The sequence below is a fragment of the Argiope bruennichi genome, chromosome 1 (assembly GCF_947563725.1).
Source record: "Argiope bruennichi chromosome 1, qqArgBrue1.1, whole genome shotgun sequence".
NCBI lineage: Eukaryota > Metazoa > Arthropoda > Arachnida > Araneae > Araneidae > Argiope > Argiope bruennichi.
In genome coordinates this window covers 64,728,632-64,741,048 of record NC_079151.1, presented here as the reverse complement: position 1 = coordinate 64,741,048, position 12,417 = coordinate 64,728,632, and the positions used below count along the sequence as shown (strand labels likewise).

Sequence of the window (12,417 nt, the reverse complement as noted above, 5' to 3'; positions counted from 1 at the left end):
CAATAAAATTCACATTTTATGTGTTTATGGAAAGAAATTGACAGTCTCAAATATAAATCCACTCAATTTTATTGCACCAAACTTCCACACCAACCAACGGGAGGACGTTTGGTCCCTACGGATTTAATGTGCACCAGACCCTCTAACACGATTCATGGGGCAAGCGGGTGTTGGACCCGAGGCGGTCCGGTTCCAAAGCCGTGACCTTACCATGAGGCCACCGTGGCCAAATGCAATCAACATTTGGTTCAATCAAGATTCTGAATAAATCCTTTTGAACTTTATTCCAAAAGGGACGACATTTTTAGTTAAAATTGCAAACACTTGTTCGATCATATCCCAAACTCGGGAAAAGATCAAATATGTTACCAATATCAAGTAATCCTAGAATTTTCTTGGAACTACAGTACCATCAACTTTACCTAATTAGGCAAGATTTTCAAGGAAGTTTGGCAAATGAGAATCATCCCTTTAAATAGTTCGAATTCGAAGCAAAACAGCCATTACTCAATTATGCGTGATCAACAGCATCATACAAATTCAACATCGAAAGTACATTTTTTAATGTGCTGGAAGTATACGATTAGAAGCAACATTTTTAATTTAACCAGATTCAACTTTTAATTTCAAAACTTAAAAACCTAGTGTCGAAAACTTCATATTATACACGAAGAGTTGTCGGTGAAAGGCCACATAGCCGGTACACAGAAACTATTTTATCCTATTCTTTACAAAGCATACAAAATGAATTTCTCATGTATTCCTAGAATCATCTGCTTATTGACTGATGACTCGATCGTTCTAGAAAAGGAACCAATATCCTCACAGGAAACTGCAGCCATTCTTTTACACATTAAAATTTTTTTTAACCAAGTCCGAGTACAGAAATGTATTATTCTGAATACAGAAAATTACCAAGCCATCTTTTTTATGGTCCTTCTTATGCACTTCTCCCCTTAAATTCTTCGAACACAGGCGGCAAGCTAGACCTAATTGAAAATAGGTCTAGCTTGCCGCCTAGCAACGTTAAGCAACGTTTAGCTAAAGTTCCATCAACATATCCAATATATTTCAGAAATGTTTGGAGGTAAATTCGCAAATTCGAGGGAGGGATTCTAATAGGCTGATACTCGAATCTTTCCAAATTTCTCATCTTCAAACAAATCCTCAGACAAATTAGATGCTGCCCAAATTAAGAGATTTGCTGGTCCGAGAGATTGTTCAACTATCCTTGAAAAGTCGGGAAAAGTTATGGATTACTTTGCGCTTTAACCGAAACTCATTCCATTTTGAAATTCAAGTTGATAAATTAAAAATATTTAGTATCCTTGATATGATTTTAATCTTATATCTTACAAATAGTATGATTGTTTAGAAATAATTCCTCTCCAATATTGAATAAAATATGCACATTCTAAAAGAAAACCCAGTTTATATAAAACGATTTTATCATATAATTGGACAAATTCAAGCTCAAAAGTGCCATGCGCACAGATTTTTTAGTTTAAGTGAAAATAAAGAAATTATCTGAAGCTAATGACCGACTTCTCAACGAGATTCTCATACACAGCAGAAGCCCACAACATCAGGACTATCTGTTTATATATTGTTTACAAAGCATTTCAAATATGAAATAAAATCAATTTTCACATTTATCGATTTACACTTAAGTAATTTTCTGGTATAAAAGCCACTCTATAAACTCAATATTTTTAATAAAATGCGAGAATGCACGTGTGTGGATTACTGGACTCATTAACTTCAATAAACGGAGGTTAGTGTAATATCAATGAACAACCAAACAGATTGATCATATTAATGTACATTTTCGCAAATGGGCTCAACCAAAAAAACTGAAGGAATTTTCAATTCTAAATAGTCTAGATTCTATGATAAGAAAAGAATTATCAATACCAATATTGGAAGCTCTCGAATGTGAAAGAAATTTGAAATATGAAGTTCTGGGAAGCACACTTGCTCACAGTAATATCCAACAGGCAATGCTGTCTAAAGACATTTTAGAATTATTTTCATTAGTTTTACTAGAAATAAATCTTTGCCTTAGACGTAAGAATATTTTAAAGACTTTCCCAATATTTCGACACTTCACCTGCATTTAGTCCAAAATAGGAAGCTAAATGTTAAATATCTGTAGTTAGTGACCATTGTTATTTTATGTATCTTTCATGGGATGATTAAATTGCAAATTTGAACAAAATAAGGGTGAATTATTATACTGATGTGGATTAACACGATGCTTCACGCATATTAATACATTACTGAATAATAAAAATTGAGAAACTAGGCACACCCCTACCATGTTAATGTTATGTATGCGAGAGGTTCAAACGCATTTTCAGTTAATTAGGGGCTAACTTTATCAAAAATCGTCGTTCGCAGATACATCGCATGATACAATGGCCAATATCTACTAGGACGTTAAACGAAATTTAATATTTGTTATATTTTGAATGGTAATATCTAATCCGAATCTATGGAGTTGGATTTTCACAGCGAGACTTAAAGACATACGATTAGAGAATTTTAGCTCTACTTAAATATTTTGAAATGTTACCAAGACGTTAAATAACCGATTAAAAGAGAATGGTTACTTAAAAATTTGATTCAATATAGTTTTATATTAATGAAATATACATAAATTCCTAGATTTTTCCGGTGAATATATCAATGCAGCATATCAAATTCAAGTTTTGCACCTCCATCACGATTTTAATGTTCCCGGGGAAGATTGGATATTGAAAGAATAAAATAAGCTTCCATTTATCTGAATCATCCATTCCCATTTCTTCCAACTTTGGAGACATTTCCTACCCTCCCGCCAGCCGGCTGGACTCCCTACCAATAACCATCTTGGTTACCGTCTAGCTTTCCCATCGCTTTCATACATGCTCATGTAGATCATTTCATTTTTCATGCAATCGCTTACCATTCATTCACACACATCTTTCATTTTCACAAAGAAGCTTAGTTTCATACTTTCATATCCAACTCCAAAGCTTACTCCTTGATTAATCGCATTTCGTTCAACTGAATTAAATTAAGCACTTGATTAAAATTGAAATATTTAAGGATTACCGGTCAATGAATTTATGAAGAAAAACTAATTCTCTAGAAACATTAACTTGAATGTTGAACCTAATCATTTAGCAGATAAATATCCAATGCGACGAACCTCTCGAGACATTAGCTCGAAGCGTTGCTACTTATTTACTTGGGGACTGTAAGGCTACTTGCATTAACATTTGTGAAACATTTGCAGAACCTTATACAGAAAATTCACTTTCTTGCAATACATCCATCCTCAAGTTTTCTGCTTTTGCCAACCGACTTCCGAATGTACGAGAGAATCGCAAAATGGACGTCAGTTATTGCATCTATTAAGCATCTCTGTATTTAAGTTATAAAATATAAATTCATTTTCAAATTCCTGTCCTCTTATACTTTATTATAAGGATCGAAAGATTCAAAGTTTTGAACCAATGCATTGAATAAATCACTTTCCTTTATCCACATTCATTTTCCTTTATATTCACATCTGTTTATCCAGAATCTTATGACTATAGAATAACCACAACTTTATAGACTAACCCAATATAAACTAAACCCAGAAGGGGATACAGCGCCCTCGGGTGGAAAACCTTGAACCTCGAGGGGTGTAAATAAAGTTTTAACAGCCTATGGCATTAAAGAAATTCTCATAAATTTAGTCACAAATAATGCTTTCTTGAAAGATATCCGAATTTTAAAACACCTAACCACTTTCAATTGTGTTAAGACAATTCTGTAATCTTGCTTCACCATTTAAATTTGATTCAGTACGAGTGACACCATTCATAGTTTTCAAACGAGAAAATCGGATGTAAACGAGTTCCGTCTCTGAAATTAAAGCACGAATTCAAAACCTTCAAACAAGACCAAAATTTGCAAATGGGTTCTAAATTGAGAAATGCAAGTTCCAAAATGAAGAAATCACCCACCAATGGCTTGACCAATTGAACGAAATGGATTGTCTTTCAGTTCGAGTTAGGTATTGTATGTAAATGTACAAAATACAACAATGTTAAGACACAGACGGACAGATTCCAACTTAAAGGCGACTTCTTGATTGCTCCTCACGATTCTAAAACCCCAATAGAGCAAGAAATTCAAAACATTTTACTCAACCATTCTCTAGTTAATAAGAATGAACTAAGCACAGATGAGCCACAAAGATACTCAGGCAGAATCTTCAGCAAAGTAAAACACATCTGTAGGATTCTCTTACAAGTTCAATTCCAAGAAGCAACTATAAAAATGTTCAAATTTAGTCTTCGGCTGTTACAAAAATAGTGCAATGTCTCAACGGAAAGAAACATTCAAACTATACCGAAACTCTCCCTTAGTTTACATCATGGAATAAACAAGATATCTTTTCAATCGGTCACGGCCCATTCCCACATAATTCAATTGACTACTCAAACATTCAGGCCACTGACAGAAGTGGGCCATTCACTAGTTGTCCACTCACCATATCTTAAACTCATCCAGGACCTCTGACTTGTCTTGTGAAAAAGCATTATGCAAGGGAGAAATTTCCCTAAGAAAGCGAAGAACTGCTTTTTCCAAATAGAGAATGACTAGTCTCATTGATTTTATCAATCAAGTCTTTCTCCAAGTAAATTATATTAATTCCATGAACTCATTCTTTCTCACCATAAACTGTTTTGTAGAGCTGCAATATAATGTAATGAAGCTTTCATTTTTTTTAATAAATCTTTCCTCGTATATCGATTCAACTGGCAGGAAACCCTAGAAGCTCCAAGTTTGTGTGTATACTATAGTGAAAAGGAAGCGACTAAATACGAGAATATGCTGTGTGCTCTGGATGAACTGTCATATCCCACTAAGGAGCACGTAAGCTGAACGATTATTTTAAGGTATTATAGAAATCGAATCAAGCTTCTGAACAGCTGTCAACTATTATAGTTCAAACGCGTCTAACAAGTCACTTCAAAACCGGTGGAAGGAAATATTGCTCCAATTCGAGCTTCAAATATTCCAAGAGGTAGATTTTTAATGGTTATGCGCTATGATTAAATGGTTGGTAAACATCTTACAAGTTAGTGATTAAATTATATTTCATTAAATTCAGAATTGATATTGTAGTCCTCTTTCAATATTATATTTGATCAAATTCGTTGCAAAATTATACGAATCAAATTTCTTGCGAATATAGAAGCAAACCTGAAACTAGTGCTTGAAGCTCTTGATACAGTGGATGACTTTAATCTCCTGCCGCATATCAGACAGTTTAAGGACATTTAGGAATAGGATGTAGATTTTAACTCCAAATTGAGAGCAATGCATGGGACATTATCTGAAGAAGCTTCAATCCATGTATCCCTAAAAATAAATGTACCAGAAAATTAATGCTATCCAGATTCCTTTAATTCCATTAAATACGACTTGAGCACATGAAATGAAACTGCGTTAAGCACTTTTTCAAAAAAAATAAAACTTAGATTCAGAAAAATTAAATTCAACGAATGCCATTTCATAGACACCAGAAATTCAGTTATGAATTTTATTCATATCAAAGCACCGATAGATTATTCTGGTGAAAGTTCTTTCCGTAGGATACTTTAACTTCAAAGTGCAATAATTTTACTCAAGATTTAAAACTAAAGCTCCAACTCTAGTTCCTAACCTATTTTTATTCTTTAAAAGTATCAGTTAAAATATGATGTCATGAAACATCTTTTAAAATTGGAAGAATGTTATTTGTGTAATCAAAAAGGGGAAATGCTGATTTAATTAAACTTGCAAAACAGTACTAAACAATCAATTAAAACAGGTTTTATATTTAAGATGTTTTCACGTAGCAACTGCAAGGGGAAACTGTTCTATAAAATGTATTTATGAACAAAATTCAAGTTTCAAATCTTGAATCACTTTCCATTTCTTAATATAAAATTATTCGGAGGTCGTAAAAGTAATGTACAAAAGCGAAGATTAATTTCATATGTTATTTGTTTCAATCATCTAAAATCAAAGCAAAACAACTAATTTATCTTAAAACTAGCGAGTTTATATACAGAACTAAAGCAGAATTTCTTTTCGTGACGTGATTATCGAATTATCAGAATTTATAAACTTTCACTTATAATATAGCCGTTTCATTAAGTATTGGGTTGATAACCAAATCATTGCGGATTTTGTCAAGAGATGGTTTTAGCACATTGTTTTGCCAACGTATTCAAAGCGCCCAATTTATATTGTTTTATTGTTTGGATTTTAACCTTCAATTTAGCAAAAAAAATTTTATCTGAATTGTTTAGGTTCGTTTTATCCCAATTTAAAGATAAAAGTACAAGACGCGCATTTCAGACGCGTTTTATTGTATTTCCGAAAAAGCAAGAACCCATCGCAAGCACATAAGTTATGAGCCGTATATGGGAATGAAGACTTGAAAGAAATGCAGTGCCAAAACTGGTTTGCCAAATTTCGTTCCGGTGCTTTTTTCACTGAAAAATGAGCAACGATTTGGCCGAACAATTGAAGCTTATGCGGCCCATATCAAGCCTATTGTTGATTCATATTATCATAGCACAACACGCGAAATTGCAGAAAAGCTCGATGGATAGCGCACATGCATTAATATTAAAACATCTTGACTGAGTCAAGAAACTATGGATTCCTCGTAAGCTTAAGAAAATTTGATGCAACGCAATAGCATCTGTTATTCGCTTCTGAAACGACTAATTAATGGTGACGAAAGCTGGATAGTTTATAACGTAAATCAGAAAAGATCATAGATCGAAGATGCAACAGCCAGGATGATGTCAAAAGCTGAGATTCAAAAAAGATTATGCTGTCAGTTTGGTTTGATTTCAAAGGAATTTTGCCCTTTGAACTTTTACAAAGACCACCAAGCAATTAATTCAAACGTTACATCCAACACCTGAAACTGAGCGATGCAGTTCGAGAAAAGCGGGTAGAATTTGGTAAATCTTAAAGGTGTTTTCCAGTATTATAATGCAAAGTTCTACACAAAAATTATTGGAATTATGTTGGGATGTGTTGTCACATCTACCACATTGCTCTGATCTTGGGCCTTCAGATTAACATTTATTTCGTTCCGTGCAGAACTCCTTAAATGGTAAAATTTTTATCGACGCTCATGATGTAAAATCACATTTAATTTGGTTATTTCTTTGCAAAAATTGGAAATTGTGAACATGGAATTACGACACTACCTGAAAGGTGGCAAAAGGTCATCAACAAAGATGGACAATGCCTAACTGAATAAAGTTATATTTTTAAGCAAAAATTTTTGAATTTTTCTTCTCACTTAAAACCTACAATCACTTAGTTGCCAAATCAATAGCATAAGTGTTAAAAGTGGTTGAATTTTCATCATCTCGGTAAATGCTTAAATACTGCAAATTATTAAATACATCAGACAATACATTTTTGGTTTAATGGTAGGTCATACGCAACCTATCCAGTTTGTCTTCGAATGGAAATTTTATATATCGTAATTTAATGAATGATAAATCACCATTAGAAAACAAATTTAATAAAACGAAGCAAATGTGATACTTTATTTTGCAAGATTTTTGAAATAAATTGATATGGTTTCAGTTACATTCATAAATTCCTTTTAAACGTAATTCATTTCATTTGAGAAAAATAGCCGTTTGTGATGATATCCGCCATCGATAATTTAAATATTTGAGATTTTCAAACATGAAAAGTAACTTAGCATGTGCATCTTAATTCGATGGCCGAGTAAGATGGCTAGTTCTTGTAAATAAGAGAGGAAGATCGAGATCAGCTTCGGGACAAACGTTTGATCAGAAACGATTTCGCAGATCGTGTTTAAAATTGAATTAAAATCTAAACTTATGTAGAAATCTAAACGTAAACGAAAAATATTACTTACCACTAAACATTTGGGCAATGGAAATGTGTGATGATTAATGAACTTTCAGGCTATCCCATCTTAATTTGTAGCCAAGTTGGTACATATCCTATCGGTCTTGTAGTAGTCATTTTAATGCCGTCATTACCTTCGATAAATCGGCATTTTCTTGAGATATCGAGTGTCAATATTGGATTCAGCTGTGACTACATTGAATATTCAAGTTCCAGAATCAAGAAATATGAACACCTGGAAGAAAAATGACCTCTTTAATTTTATAAAAACACTGAAAGCAGTTCAAATTATCATTCAGTTTAAGAGTATAAAAAATTTCCCAATATGTGAAGTATTCATTACACATTTGGTGTCGGACCGAAACATTCAGGTAAAGGGATAGATTCACATACTTAAAATAACAGTTCATGTCTGCTAAATAATTTATACACGATTTGTGGCAGCATAATAATGAGAAAAAATGTAACTATTCTCATTAAAATCTACCATTCCAATTATGACTAAAATTGGATCGTCCGTCTGGTGTGATTTAACAAGAAACCATTGGGTAGAAAACAAGGATTTCATTGAGATTAAAGATGCTGATTGAATAATCAGGTTCTGTAGTATTTTCAAAGCACTACGAAGAAATTTAGGAAACATCTCGAATTTAATATCGAGTATTTAATTCAGTTAAGCTTATAGTAGAAGATGCGCGAGTTTATGTAAACAATTGAAATTCGAGAACTCTCGATAGTCATTAGTGAAGTATCATGTTCATTACGTTATAATAAAATTGCTTTTACGTATAATTAACGCATTCAATGCGAAGTTGAAAGAGAACCACTGGAAATACTAATTTGTAATTTCAATTCATAAAAAAACAGCAAATATTTTCAATTCTTAGGTACAGTTTTCCAAATAAAAATTCAAATGTTTGCATTTTGAAAAAATGAGTTTTAAAATTGGGTAAGAAAATTCAAACACGCGGACCCAAAACTGCCATCGGAAGGGTATTGCGCAAATTCCAAAATTCATTTTTACGTAATTATAAATACTAGGATATAACTTAACGTAATGAACACCGATTCCTTCAAGTAAAAGTCAGTTCTTATTTGCATAATCAAGTTCATCCATGCAACAAGTTTAATTCAGAGTTCACAATTCTGTTATAAAAATTGAATTTTGCATTAAGTAACCATTCGGCTTAAGACCATAAATTGACCCATTTGAAGTCACAGAACTTAGGTAAATTCAAATACAATATTAATTTTATTTACACCACGACCAAACAAAGTCGCATTTCTGACCCATCAAGGCACAGATTTATATTTTTTCTTTCATCACCAAAATTACCTTTTCATTTAGCCAAAATTAAAACAATGCATTGCAGAAATGTTAATAACGCTCGGTCGATTTTTCGAAGATTACTGCAGAAATTTCTATTCGATTGTCAAACTTTACCTGGTGCACCAATCCTTTACCAACTTTTTACCATACCATCCGATTCATATGCTGCCATAACCAGATCACTGATGAATATACTTTCCCTACACATGAAATTAATGTATTTAACTTACTGGTCTTTATTTTCATTCTAATATCCAGCTTAATTATGCTATTGATTACTTTTCAATAATTGCGAACATGAGCCGAGATAATGCAAGATGCAGACAAACACGTTCTACCACGAATCTCGCCTAATATTCGAACAATTTATATGAAATAATTAAATAATTATATAAATAATTGAAGAGGGAAAGGTCATCTAATTAAATGGTTGGTATAATTAAATAGGTTTAAACATAGGCGAGTCACACAGCAGTCAAATTCTAAAAAAGAGTGAAAGTAAATTTAAATATTTCAAACATCAAATATAGGAGATCTGACAGCGTTTCAAACTTCAAATTAATTTATTAACTATTCCTACATTCATCATTTAAACTTTATTAAGAGAATAAGTATTAAGAGAATATTAATATATAGAATAAGTATTAAGAGAATATTAATATATAGAATAAGTATTAAGAGAATATTAATATATAGAATAAGTATTAAGAGAATATTAATATATAGAATAAGTATTAAGAGAATATTAATATATAGAATAGTATTAAGAGAATATTAATATATAGAATAGTATTAAGAGAATATTAACTTCAAAATGTTTAGAAACAAAGCAAAATTTAGATATTTGATGACTAATTTTTTAAATGGTTTCCGATTTAACGAATTTTAAGACAAAAATTGAACAAAATTCTTATTGCAGCTACTATGAATTTTTGCAATTTCTTTCAAAATGGAGAGGATTGCACAAACCAAGTTTAAATAAAATTTGTCTTCGGACCAGCTTCCATGATTAAATAAATGCGTAGGTTCGAAGAAGAAAGCTTTCTTTGAAAAATCAAGCAATTCTAGCAAAAAGTATTTTACTGAATTTAAACATCGCTTCTAATAGGATAATTATATTTAAAGGTAAATTATTTTATAGTATAATACAATTCATATTAACAATATGCCAACTCGAATTCCGATAGCAATAGTTAAAACAAAATTAAAATACCGGTAAACAACTTTGAAGCAATCAATGTCAAGCATATTTTTAAAAGATTGTTGCATTATATGAAAATTCAAATTTACAGAATTTCAAATCCATGGGATAAGCAGATTCCGTTTCTCAGAATTAATTATAAAAACGTGCAAGTTAAATAGCTTCCAAAACAAAATTATAGGCAAGATCCTAAACAGTTTTTCCATTTCGTCTTTAGTGCTATAAAACATTGCTTATATCCCAATTTGAAAACATTGCTTATATCCCAATTTGAAAACATTGCTTATATCCCAATTTGAAAACATTGCTTATATCCCAATTTGAAAACATTGCTTATATCCCAATTTGAAAACATTGCTTATATCCCAATTTGAAAACATTGCTTATATCCCAATTTGAAAACATTGCTTATATCCCAATTTGAAAACATTGCTTATATCCCAATTTGAAAACATTGCTTATATCCCAATTTGAAAACATTGCTTATATCCCAATTTGAAAACATTGCTTATATCCCAATTTGAAAACATTGCTTATATCCCAATTTGAAAACATTGCTTATATCCCAATTTGAAAACATTGCTTATATCCCAATTTGAAAACATTGCTTATATCCCAATTTGAAAACATTGCTTATATCCCAATTTGAAAACATTGCTTATATCCCAATTTGAAAACATTGCTTATATCCCAATTTGAAAACATTGCTTATATCCCAATTTGAAAACATTGCTTATATCCCAATTTGAAAACATTGCTTATATCCCAATTTGAAAACATTGCTTATATCCCAATTTGAAAACATTGCTTATATCCCAATTTGAAAACATTGCTTATATCCCAATTTGAAAACATTGCTTATATCCCAATTTGAAAACATTGCTTATATCCCAATTTGAAAACATTGCTTATATCCCAATTTGAAAACATTGCTTATATCCCAATTTGAAAACATTGCTTATATCCCAATTTGAAAACATTGCTTATATCCCAATTTGAAAACATTGCTTATATCCCAATTTGAAAACATTGCTTATATCCCAATTTGAAAACATTGCTTATATCCCAATTTGAACTAGACATTTTTGGAAAATATTTGATGCTATAAAAAAAAAAAAAAAAAAAAAAAACTTTCGTAAGCTTTTTAAAATTGCTTTTCTTGTGTATCAAAAGTAGAAATTTTAACACTTTTACGTTCCAAAAATAAATAAAATTTAAGCTAAATTAGTCTCATTAAGTTCTATAAACAAGACCTCTCTGTTAAGCGTCATATGATGGCAATCTATATACTTCTCAAATAATAGCAGAAGATATTGTCTATTGTTTTGTTGCTTTAAAAATATTAAAATTTATTAGAAAGCAATATGCCAGGAACATTCAAATATTAAATACATTATATTTTGAATTAATATGTAATATTTCACGCAAACGCATTCAAGTTCAGAAAAAAGCCTTTCAGAAAAACAGTAAAATATTAATTCATAATGCATGACCAAAGCTATATTAATGATAAATCATAAAAGAATTTACAACTTACCTTATCAAATTCTAATTCACTACGCAAGTAGAAATAACTCAAATGAAGGGTTGTCTTTTGAAATTTCATTGTAACAAGCTATTAATTGCATACATTCCAGTTATTAAAACCCCATTTCGTTAAACGCCTTCTTGCTAGTTAACACCAAAAGATAACATCTACTTTTTACATCAAATTTATAAAATTGCCAGCGGTCAAAAGAATTATGCAAAAAAAAAATTAACACAACTTACATCATTTGCATATGAAATATATCTTCTTCATAATGCACGGATAAAAACTACGTTTTTCCAAAACAATACTAGTTGCCATTCAGTGTTGCTAGATGTTATTAATCAATTTCTTTTTAAATAATATTTTTTAAACATTTTTGTAATTTAAAGCTTTGCATAAATAAAAAATTATATTTTA

At 31.2% G+C, this 12,417-nt stretch overlaps 1 long non-coding RNA gene across 1 annotated transcript; it reads right to left on the bottom strand.

Annotated features, from left to right (window-relative positions):
* Positions 1 to 3,632: 3,632 nt before the first annotated feature.
* Positions 3,633 to 12,140, bottom strand: LOC129977509 (uncharacterized). The gene is made up of 3 exons (XR_008785217.1): positions 12,007 to 12,140; positions 7,946 to 8,173; positions 3,633 to 5,403 (listed from the first exon to the last, which is right to left on the bottom strand). It is a non-coding gene; the product is annotated as an uncharacterized LOC129977509 (long non-coding RNA).
* Positions 12,141 to 12,417: the final 277 nt, after the last annotated feature.